Here is a 12,477-nt window from a genome sequence, read left to right as displayed (position 1 = left end):
AAACTCAAGTGATTCACCCACTTTGGCATAAGCCACCAAGCTTGGCTAAAAACATTTTTTTTAATTAGCTGAATGCAGTGGTGCACACCTATAGTCCCAGCTACTCAGGAGGTTGAGGCAGGAGGATCACTTGAGTCCAGGAGTTCAAGGCTGTAGTAAGAGCTATGATTGCACCACTGTACTCCAGCCTGCGAAACAGAGTGAGACCCTATCTCTTAAAAAAAAAAAAAATGAGCCCAGTTAGTAGCAAGACCATACAATGGGACAAATAACTCCAAATACCTGGTCTATAAAGAGTTGTCCACCAGGTCGCCCTCGCAAACTGAGATCTCACATTCTGATGTTCTTTTCAATGACCTATTTAAGGGCCAAGCGTTGTGGGCTTTAAGGAAATGATGGTTTTGCCCAAATGAGCACAACTTCCTCTTTCCCGTTCAGCTGTGGTTGGCGGCTTGCTCACAGGGCAGATCCCTGCCCCCACTGCTATGGCTCCTTCAACACTTAGGGGGAAGGTACAGGGGAAAGTAGAAACCTAACACCTAAATAGCACCTACGGTATACCGACACTGTATACGCTCAGAAATATCCTCATTTCAGCCTCGCAAGAATGACACGGAGTGGATATTATACTCATTTTACAGAAGAAGAAATTGAAGCTCCGAAGTCTGAAAATTAGCACAAAGTCTTGCAACCATTATGGGGTACAGCTAGGATTCCAAATCAGTTTCCCCAAAGCTTCTATTCTCTCTCCTACACCAAGATTCCTGCTTTAAATTCTCTCCTAATTTACCTTTGACTGGCCATCTCTTGTAACATAGAGAAACGAGGGCTCAAATTTAAATTCTTTTTGAGAAACATTTAAGCTTCTAATTTAAATGTCCAAAGAGGAAAGAACAGGCCTGGCACAGTGGCTCACGCCTCTAATTCCAGCACTTTGGAAGTCCGAGGCGGGCGGATCATGAGGTCAGGAGTTCGAGACCAGCCTGACCAACATGGTGAAACCCCGCCTCTACTAAAAATACAAAAATTAGCTGGGTGTGGTGGTGCGCGCCTGTAGTCCCAGCTACTTAGGAGGCTGAAGCCAGAGAATCACTTGAAGGGGGGTCGCGGGGCGCAGAGGTTGCAGTGAGTCAAGATCGCACCACTGCACTCCAGCCTGGGCGACAGAGCAAGACTCCATCTCAAAAAAAAAAAAAAGAAAGAAAGAAGAAAGGGAGGAAACTAACACAGCCTGCCATCAGTTGTAAATCATTAAGATGACTTAAAGGCTAGTACACAAAGTCATCAAGAACTTAAAATGAATTCACAAAATACAGCCAAGAAAGGATAAAATTACATGAGCTATACTTTTGGACCTTTAGGAGAGAAATCTCTTATGGTTTTTATAAACCCAGTTCAGAGCTGGGCAAGCAGGGAGTGGTAGCTGTTAACAAGATGCAAGGCCTTTTTTTTTTTTTTTGCAACAGAGTCTTACTCTGTTGCCCAGGCTGGAGTGCAGTAGTGGGATCATAGCATATTGCAGCCTTGAACTCCTGGGCTCGAGTAGAAGATGCAAGGTCTTTATACACAAAGTCACCCCTGCCAGCCTAGTGTCTTTCCAACCCTCTTTCCAGGGCCTGGCCTGGAATAGTTTGCATATTTGTCACTTCGGTTTTGAGAGGATTATTTGTATTTTTCTGACAGTCATGTGGTAAATGGTAGCCTTGGTGATGAAGGGTGTTTAGCTTTTGTAAATACCAATTGCAGGCACCTGAAAAGGAGAAGTTGCTAAACGCTGACTGAGGAGGTTTCGATGACCTCGTCAACCGCAGGCAGACAGCACGCTTCACCTCCCCGCCCAGGGCAGGAGCGTCGGGCAGGCCTTCTCCATGGCCCTTCCACACAGCCCCTTCTATTAACTCTCCCTGGGGATGCAAAAATGCAACAGGCCTCCAAAGAAGCTGTCAGAGGCGTTCCAACCAGAGCAACTCCATCTTGAGTGAGGGCTAGGAAAATGAGGCTGGGACTTGCTGGGCTGCAGTCCCAGAAAGTTAGGTATTCCTAGCTTCTAGATGTTTCCAGTTAAGGGAACAGACTGATAATGTTTACTAAACAGACTCAGACTTGAGAGTGTCCTAATGTCCCAATATCTGGAGAACAAAGGCATTCCTAATTTTGCTTTAAAGATACTAATATTGATTACTGCAAAATTACTAAAAATAGCAATTAAGGAAATTAATCCCTTATCACAAACCCTTGTAGCAGGGCACATCTTTCCATGATCTTTTTATCCTGTATAAAAATAAGCATAGTACCTAGGGTGGAACGTCCTGCTCTGTCTCTGGAGAAGCTGTACTTTCACTACTTTACTTTCTTAATAAACTTGCTTTTACTTTGCACTGCAGATTTCCCCTGAATTTTTTCTTGCGGGAGATCCAAAAACCCTCTCTTGGAGTCTGGATCGGGACCCCTTTCGTGCAACACAGCCACCTGACAGTTCCAAGAGCTAGCCCTGCCTTTCCAAAGGTGTATCAGTGAGGTTTTGTTTGCACTTCTTAGTGGTTTTTGAGGAAAGCTACAACCAATTCCAGAATCCTCCCCGATCTTCAGGTCCAATCCCTGGGCCCTCCAGTGGGATTTGCTTTGGAAACGCCTAACACCATTAGAAAGTACAAATAAAAATGTCACCAACTGTTCTTGCTGCTTAATTTCACAAGCAAACCTAAAACCAAATACCAGGTAGCCAGGCACAGCCAAGGGGCTACTGAGGGATGTGAAATAGGCTGAATCACAGGCCGGCAGGGAAACAGCCCAGCCAAAAAGGCAGAAGTTTTACAAATCTTGTGCCCTATGTATTAAAGCTGGAAAGGAAAACAAGAATTGTTTTGAGTTTTTGGTTTTTTGAGAGACTGAGTCTCGCTCTGTTGCCCAGGCTGGAGTGCAGTGGCACAATCTCAGGTCACTGCAACCTCTTCCTCCTGAGTTGAAGTGATTCTCCTGCCTCAGCTTCCTGAGTAGCTGGGACTACAGGCGTGAGCAACCGCGTCCAGCTAATTTTATGTTGGCCAGGCTGGTCTTGAATTCCTCACCTCAGGTGATCCGCCTGCCTCAGCCATAGGCACCCAACCAATAATTGTTTCTTTCTCTTTTCTTTCTTTTTTTTTTTTGAGGTGGAGTTTCGCTCTTGTTGCCCAAGCTGGAGTGCAATGGTGCCATCTCAGCTCACTGCAACCACTACCTCCCAGTCTCAAGCGATTCTTCTACCTCAACCTCCTGAGTAACAGGGAGTACAGGCATGTGCCACCACACCCAGCTAATTTTGTACTTTTGGTAGAAACGGGGTTTCTCCATGTTGGTCAGGCCGGTCTCAAGCTCCTGACCTCAAGTGATCCACCTGCCTCAGCCTCCCAAAGTGTTGGGATAACAGGCGTGAGCCACTGTGCCCAGCCAAGAATTATTTCTTTTACTAGCAATATTATCCTCAAATTCAAAAACAGTTTAAGCAAGGGATGTCCAATACAGCATACTTTCACAAGACAGCGAAAGGCACAGTGCTTGAATATCTCACTCTAAGAAATCCCAAACCAGAAGAACACATCTGTGGGTTCTTATATTTAAGATCAACTCAGTTTCTAAGGTTTCTACCCATGTGTTTTTCAGTTCACTTAATTCCTGCACCTCACAGAGGTAGCTCATAAATAATAAAGTCCCAGCATAGCAACACAACATGTGATGGCGGCATGGGTGTGTTCCAGTATTATCTTTCACATAGGCCAAGAAAGCTTGAATTATCTCAGAAATCAGGGTTGGGTCCATTTCCCTGGTCCAAAGTGCAGACAAAGAGAGCCATAAATCCCAATATAGCAAGTTTATTTTTAAGCCCATATTCTGAAAAAATCTTGCCACCCATCAAAAGTAAAAATCAAATGATCCAGCCGGGCGCAGTGGCTCATGCCTCTAATCCCAGCACTTTGGGAGGCCGAGGCAGGTGGATCATGAAGTCAGGAGTTCAAGACCAGCCTGGCCAAGATGGTGAAACCCTGTCTCTACTAAAAATACAAAAAACAGCTGGGTGTGGCAGCGGGCGCCTGTAATCCCAGCTACTCAGGAGGCTGAGGCAGAGACTTGCTTGAACCCAGGAGGCAGAGATTGCAGGAGCTGAGATCACACCACTGCACTCCAGCCTGGGTGACAGAGTGAGTCTTCATCTTAAAACAACAACAACAACAACAAAAAACCCAAATGATCTCTTCAATAAGCAAATTATTATTACTTATCATTAAACTCAGTCCTGCAAGAATTGAAAGGATCTCTGCATATGTAGAAAGTGACATAAAATTTCTAAAAACTATATACACACACGTATATATTTTGAGACAGGGTCTTGCTCTGTTGTCCAGGCTGGAGTGCAGTGCGCATTCATAGCTCACAGGAGCTTTGAAATCCTGGGCTTATGCCACTCTCCCACCTCAGCCTCTTGAGGAACCGGGGCTGAACACATGTGCCACCACACCTAACTAGTTTTTGTTGTTGTTGCTGTTTTGTTGAGACAGAGTCTTGCTCTGTCACCCAGGCTGGGGTGCAGTGGCATGATCTCAGCTCACTGCAACCTCCACCTCCTGGGTTCAAGCAATTCTCGTGCCTCAGCCTCCAGAGTAGTTGGAATTACAGGCATGTGCCACCACACCCAGCTAACTTTTGTATTTTTAGTAGAGACAGGGTTTTACCATGTTGGCCAGACTGGTCTCGAACTCCTGACCTCAAGTGATCTGCCTGCCTCAGCCTCCCAAAGTGCCAGGATTACAGGTGTGAACCACTATGCCAGCTAGTTTTTGTTTTGTTTTGTTTGGAATAGGGTCTGGCTATGCTGCCCAGACTGGTCTTAAACTCCTGGCCACACGGGATCCTCTTAGCTCAGTCTCTCATAGTGCTGGGATTACAAGTGTGAGCCACTGCACTCAGCCTATATTTTTAAGTAATAACAGGCATTGGGTAAAAATCCAAATTATACAAAATGGCATAGGATGAAACATTCCACCTTCGTACCCCTCCTGATTCCACGCCCTCAGTCTCCGTGCCAGAGACAACCACGATTATCAGTTTTATAACACCCTCCCAAGTGGTGGTCTCGCCGTAGACAAGCAAAACTGTATTATCCAAACGGGCTACTCTGCGGTTTTTGTTTTTGGGGATTTTATCTTTTTGGACAAACCCAAGAAAAGGCAACAGCTAAAAGTATACAAAAAGTCATTTACATTTTCGACACTTTCAAAAAGATGTCTCATGAAGGGAAATAAGGGAACACAGAAAAAGAATGAACTAAGTACCCGGCAGAAAAAACACAAGTCTATGCCCACACACAACAGCAGGGTGCAGGGCATGCCCACCTCCCAGGTAGCCCGCTGGGAGCCGGTGCCTGGATCCATGCTGTGACATCTCCTGGGCTTTTCAGTCCTTCTGGAAGAGCTAAGACCATCCAACATGCCCCATTCTGAGGGCCGCGTGCCTCAGAACATAGAGTTGGCTTCTCTAACACACTCAGAGCTGATCCCATCCCAGGGCCCTTCTGTGGGAATGTGGTGGGGTCAGGGCAGTGTGGTTCTTGCTATTGGGAAATGAAAAGCCTTCCCGTGCACCCCTGCAGGCATTCGCGATTACTCTGATAAAGGACTGACTGGTATGTCTTAAAAATAATCTTTCTGCAGCTGAAATGAGCATGTTTTCTCCCTTTAAAACATTCTGGAGAGCAGACACACACAGAGAAATGATGCCTTCAGAGATTCAGTTCCAGCATTTTTACATGCCAGACGCTGGAAATACAGAGAATGAAGAGGACTAAAAAGCTGACCCTGCGATGGGATAGAGAACAGGCTCACCCAAGATCACAAAGCGTTTGTTACATTGGGGCATTGAGAGAAATTAATTACAGCTGAAACTCCTGCTAAAGTATCAATTCATCACAAATAACAATTCACGTACAAATAAGGTTTCAGAACTACCTGTCTAGGGACTGTTCAGCAAGTGAATAAATACTGCATCCTCATGTTAAACACAGGAGTCTCCAGGAAAGGCCAGGCAAAGAGGACCACCAGCTCTCTGGATTACTTCCACACTTTACATGTTATCAGTGTTCATTTCAAGGGATCGTTGTTTCTGCATCCAGTTTGGACATCCAGTGAGGACTGCCTACTTCCTTTGCTGTACAAAATCCCAACCCTGACTTATAGAGTGAGTCATCTCCACGTTAATCAGGCATCGTGACACAGGGGATGATGGCCTCAAGTGAGGAAAGAAGCAGGAAGAACAGAACCACCCCTGACCTAGTGTGGGACAGAGGACACACTTAATCTTTCTTAGATGAAGAAGTTTTAAAAGCAGTTCATCAACTGTCTTCCCCAGAAAATAAAAAATTAGGCTAAAAATCATGTGGTTAGCAATTGAGAACACCTTTTAAAAAGGGTCTGAAAAGGAGTTATTCCATACGGGTAAAATGTCCAGTCTCTCCTTCTGGTTACCTAGAAGCAACGCACAGCAAACAGACAGAAATGTTTATGACCTATAAAATGTTTGTGCTGTGTACCTTCCAGAAGCTACGCAGTTTAACAAGTGCTGGTATTGAACAAGGTAGCTAGTCATCATCACCTAACTCTGAACACAGAATTACCCATCAGCCAACCTTGCCTCCCTAGACCTTGCCCTCTGCCCATTGTCAGCTACTTGGAAAAACTGGTAAATCATGAGAGTAGCAAATGGGGCATGGCTCGTTTTTTGGCCCGAAACCCTAAAACAACCCCTTCAGTATCATGGAAAGACTATTTGTAGCCACCAAACTGAATTCTAAGAACTGGTAAATGACAGCCAGCTGTAGTGGCTCACACCTGTAATCCCAGCACTTTGGGTGGCTGAGGTGGGCGGATCACTTGAGGTTAGGAGTTCAAGACCAGTCTGGCCAACACGGTATAACCCGCTTCTACTAAAAATACAAAAATAGCTGGTGTGGTGGTGTGCGCCTGTAATCCCAGCTACTCAGGAGGCTGAGGCTCGAGAATTGCTTCAATCTGGGAAGCGGAGGTTGGAGTGAGAAGAGATTATGCCACTGCACTCCGGCCTGGGCAACAGAGCGAGATGCCATCTCAAAAAAAACAAAAAAAAGAGCAAAAATTGACTCAGTCCCACGCTAATCTGACTATTGCCTTTTTATAAATCTTGAAGTCTTTTTCCCATGCATTTTAACAACTATGAGCTGAGAAACCTTAGGCAAGATATTTAACCTCTCTGTGGGCCAGGCTCCTCTTCTGAAGCAAGGTTAGGAACACCCACCTCATAAGAATGCTAGGAAGATTAAGTGGCTTAATATATGTAAAGTGCTTAGAACAGTACCTGGCCATAAGTCTAAGCTATAATTACTACTTAGCTGTACACATGCAATTTTCTTTGTAGTACATTATACATTATTGCCTTATAATCGACAAACTTACCAGTTTGAATGACTAAATGATATTCTGTGAAGTGGGTATACGTCGTAGTTTATCTACCCATTTAGATGGTTATCAAAGGGGAACTTAGGATATTAACAGTTTCCACAGACTGTATTACTAACTACCCTAACTTACCCACCAAATATAAATAACAATGATTTGCATTTGAAGAGAACAGAAAAGACTCACTTCCAAAACTGGTTTGTATTATACAGTTTCCAAAATTATTTCTCTATCTTTTGAGACGGAGTCTCATTCTGTTGCCCAGGCTGGAGTTCAGTGGTGTGATCTTAGCTCACTGCAGCCTCTGCCTCCTGGGTTGAAGTGATTCTTCTGCCTCAGCCTCCTGAGTAACTGGGGTTATAGGTGCCCACCACTTCACCTGGCTAATTTTTGTGTCTTTAATAGAGACACCATGTTGGCCAGGCTGGTCTCAAACTCCTGACCTCAGGTTATCCACCCTCCTCCACTTGGCCTCCCAAAGTGTTGGGATTACAGGCATGAGCCACTGCGCCCAGCTGAATTTCCAAAGTTAAAAAAATATATAAAAAATGATCAGTGTGTACTTAAAAAAAAAAATATATATATATATATATATATATATATTTGTTTTTATTTTTTTTCAGACAGGATCTTGCTCTGTTGCCCAAGTTGGAGTGCAGTGATGCCATCATGACTCACTGCAGCCTCAACCTCCCAGGCTCAAGCAATCCTGCCACCTCAGCCTATCAGTAGCTAGGATTACAGGCGTGTGCCACCACATCCTGCTAATGTTTTATTTTTTGTAGAGACAGGGTCTCACCATCTTGCTTAAGCCGGTTTTAAACTCCTGGATTCAAGTGATCCTCCCACCTCAGCCTCCCAAATTACTGGGATTACAGGAGTGAGCCACCACTGCCTCTGGCCCCTCAATGTACACTTTCTGGAACTTATCAAGCAATGTCATGATCCTCATGGAGCCCTTCAGGGTTTCTACACAGGGAAGAAAGAGACAAGAAACAGAAGGCTCTTGAACTCTCGGAAATGTGCCAAGATGGCATAATTAAGTCTATGAATCAAGACAGGTTTTCTAAGTGTAAAGCAATACAAAATTTCTTTTAGGTGAAGACTAAAGGAAATACCAAGCATCTTTAACAATTCTCTAAAAATTAGAAAAATTAACTCATTTTTAAACATGTCAGTCTACCACACTCACCATCATGACTTACCAATTCTTTACAAAGCTCAATCCTATCTCAAAAAGCCACACATGTTAATATCCTACCATCAAATCCAGTATCTCACCTCTTGCTCAAATGTAAATGCCACTGATGCATTTATTTGTTCTGTCAAAGAATAGTGTCTCGTGGCAACATGGGGTCCTCACACAAAGAGACTTTAAGAATAGAAAAAGAAGCTGGGCTCAGTTGCTCACGCCTGTAATCCCAGCACTTTGGGAGGCTGAGGTGGGTGGATAATGAGGTCAGGAGTTCAAGACCAGCCTGACCAACACAGTAAAATCCCATCTCTACTAAAAATACAAAAATTGCCAGGCATGGTGGCAATCTGTAATCTCAGCTACTCGGGAGGCTGAGGCAGGAGAATTGCTTAAACCTGGGAGGTGGAGGTTGCAGTAGTCCAAGATCATGCCACTGTACTCCAGCCTAGGTGACAGAGTGAGAGTCTGTCTCAAAAAAAAAAAGAATGGAAAAAGAAAATGCAATAGTTTAGATTAACCATCCCTTAACTAGGACAAAAGAAAAACGAACTTCAGCATGACCAACATCAGAGAACACTCAGCCCCTCCTCACCACATAAACTCCTATACTTCTTTCTATGAGAGTTCCTGGCAAGGGAGCAGAGTATCTGTGATTTATTCCATAAGCAAGGTAAGTCCAAAGGAAGGGGAAAAAATTACACCAAAAGCATTTCTTTTTTTTTTTTCCTTTGAGACAGAGTCTCACTCTGTCACCCAGGCTGGAGTGCAGTGGCGTGATCTCGGATCACTGCAACCTCAGCCTCCCAGGTTCAAGTGATTCTCCTGCCTCAGCCTCCTGAGTAGCTGGGATACCAGGTGCGTGCCATCACGCCTGGCTAATTTTTGTATTTTTAGTAGAAACAGGGTTTCAACATGTTGGCCACGCTGGCCTCAAACTCCTGACCTCAAGTGATCCGCCCACCTTGGTGGGATTACAAGTGTGAGCCACCGCACCTGGTAACACCAAAAGCGTTTCTAAATTCTGTTTTAATAAAAAATGATTAGTAAAAATGAAAAGTTCTATTTTGGTGAACTGCATGTCACAGTCTCTGAATGGAAAAGGGGCAGTCTGAAGAAACGTCTGGGGCCCCACCTGCTGCTACTGTATTTCACACAGGATGCCCATTCTTTGCCCATTATTTTATAATAACCAGAGGCCTCTTTAGACCAGGCTTTCTAGAGGCCTTCATTGTTCTACCTAGAGGCTAGCCATGTCCTTTTTAAAAAGTGAAGTGTGTGTGGCAGTCATACCTCTAGAAATATTTTTGGGGGGTTTCTTATAAATGCCTTCCCTCTACTCCATTCAAAGGCCAGCATTCAGGAAAGGATACTTAATTACCACTGCCTTTTTTCTCTCTGCAGCCACATTCCTAAATGTGTCCCTCAGGAACACCCTGGAGACTAAAGCCCTTGATTTTCCTCTAACAGATTATCAACAGGCATCTCCCTGCAGGAGAGGAATTTCTGTCTCATTAGTGGTGAAAACCGCCTCCTTTGCCACAGGCATCATTAGCCAACAAGCCGCAGAAGGTAACCTGCTTCTTCAGTGTTAAGAAAAGGGTACTCAGGAGGCTGAGGAAGGAGAATCATCGCTTGAACCCAGGAGGCGGAGGTTGCAATAAGCCGAGATTGCGGCATTGCACTCCCGCTTGGGCAACAAGAACAAAACTCCATCAAAAAAAAAGAAAAGAAGGAGGGAAGAAAGAGGCACTAACCACGAAGCCATACCCCAAACTGGGAAACCGAAAGAAGCAGAGCTTTGATTTCATACTTCGGACATCCCCAGTCTGTAATCTACTGGGTTAAATGTAAGATTAAACACTTCTCCACGTTCACCCAGGCAATCTACTGCCTGCCCTGCGCCTACAGGAACCACAACCACTGCCTCCTTCAAAGACGCGTTTATTGAGCCCCTGCTGTGCTGGGTCACACAGCAAAGGACACGACAGACATGGTCCTTGTCCCAGAAGAAAACAGGGCAAAGTCAGGCTTGGCCTCCTCCTGAGCCAGCTGGCGCCTGAGAGCTGAGTCTGGACACCTTATGGAGAACAGAACCCCTCTCTTTGCCAATACGAGGGTCTAGGGAAGTGCTCTGAGATGAAGATAAGGCCTAAAAGGACCTCCCATCACTCTATTCAGGGCTAGAGCTTCTGAATCCTTCTGGAGCTAAGCCAGAGCTAGCTTTCCCTCCTTCAAAAGTATAGGGTAAGAAGCACAGTTTTCCAGGGCATAAAGCAATGAAAACCATAGTATCTTAATGGATATCTAAGATTATTGTTAGGGGAGAGTTAGAGTAATGTCAGCGAATACATGTTGGAGTTGATGGCGTTTTAATAAGCATGTGGATTGCTTGTAATTATAACATTTTTTAAGTTAATAACTACAATTAAAATGACATATCAGATACTATTTATAAAAACCTTCCTCTGATGGGAGTTATAGAAATACAATAGAAGTCTTTGTAACCAAAGACAGTTTCAGTAAAATGAAAAAGGCACAGGACTCTCTTCCACGCTTACCTTTCGTAATCCAAAAAACATTTAACTGGTTCACTTACTTGGGATTTGTTTTCATTTATGGGTCTAACTTTCCTACTGTTACATATTATGTTCTCCTATATCCCTTAAAGCAGTGACTTCATCTGTGGTGTGAGCACATGAATGAGATCACAGCAGCTCTGCTGTAACAAGACAAAGACTTGGCCATACTGAACCAGTAAACACCGGCAGACACACACATACACGCCCTGGTTTCAATGGCATTTCCTACTAATTCACTCCAACAGAAGACTCCACTCACAGGTGTCACGGCCCAAAGCTGTCTTTGTAATGGTGACCTCACCCTGGTATCGCAGTGACTGTAAGGGAAAGAAAGCAGACGCCACTTCCTGATTCACTTTCAACACCAAGGCGTTCCTGATTTTATGTGTTCATTCTTATTACTTCCTCTCCCTCCCTCCCTACCATATCCAATCCAAGATATTTCTGAAATCCACCCACCTCCGTCCACCTCCACAGCCATCATTCTAGCTCAAGCCACCACCATCCACCATCTAGATTACTGCAACAGCCTCGCATTTCCTCTAGTTCTAAGTTAGGCCAGCTTCAAATCCATTCTCTACCCAAGAGCCACGGTGATCTCTGACAAATAAATTGGACCGCATCAACCCGCCACATTTATTTATTTATTTATTTATCAAGACAGAGTTTCGCTCTTGTTGCCCAGGCAAGAGTGCAATAGCGCAGTCCCAGCTCACTGCAAACTCTGCCTCCCAAGTTCAAGCAATTCTCCTGCCTCAGCTGCCTGAGTAGCTGGGATTACAGGTGCCCACCACCACACCAGGCTAATTTTTGTATTTTTAGTAGAGACAGGGTTTCACCATGTTGGCCAGGCTGGTCTTGAACACCTGACCTCAGGTGATCCACCCACCCTGGCCTCCCAAAGTGCTGGGATTACGGGTGTGAGCCACCAGGCCCAGACTAACCCACTGTTTTTATTGTTTGTTTTTTGAGATAGAGTCTTGCTCTGTTGCTAGGCTGGAGCATAGTGGCACTATCTCAGCTCACTGCAACCTCTGCCTCCCACATTCAAGTGATTCTCCTGCCTCAGTCTACTGAGTAACTGAGACTCTAGGTGTGTGCCACCACACCCAGCTAATTTCTATGTTTTTAGTAGAGATGGCATTTCACCATGTTGGCCAGGATGGTCTCTATCTCTTAACCTAATGATCCACCTGCCTCAGCCTCCCAAGGTGCTAGGATTACAGGCGTGAGCCACCGCACC

General features: G+C 44.7%; 1 protein-coding gene across 5 annotated transcripts in view; it reads right to left on the bottom strand.

The window, feature by feature from the left end:
- The window catches only part of RAB11FIP1 (RAB11 family interacting protein 1), a 41,898-nt gene that overhangs the window by 22,733 nt on the left and 6,688 nt on the right, over window positions 1-12,477 (bottom strand). Inside the window, exon 1 of one of the 5 annotated variants that reach the window (XM_064368798.1) lies at window positions 5,979-7,577. The exons of the other annotated variants lie outside the window; for them this stretch is intronic. The gene's annotated coding sequence lies outside the window, so the exon portion shown is untranslated. Of the gene's footprint in view, window positions 1-5,978; window positions 7,578-12,477 lie in introns of those variants that run through there. 5 annotated transcript variants of the gene reach the window in all.

The sequence above is a fragment of the Aotus nancymaae genome, unplaced genomic scaffold (assembly GCF_030222135.1).
Source record: "Aotus nancymaae isolate 86718 unplaced genomic scaffold, 86718_ANA_hifiasm-v0.15.2.pri h1tg000079l, whole genome shotgun sequence".
Lineage (NCBI taxonomy): Eukaryota > Metazoa > Chordata > Mammalia > Primates > Aotidae > Aotus > Aotus nancymaae.
Note: the sequence above shows the minus strand (reverse complement) of the source record. Positions and strands in the feature narration are given on the sequence as shown.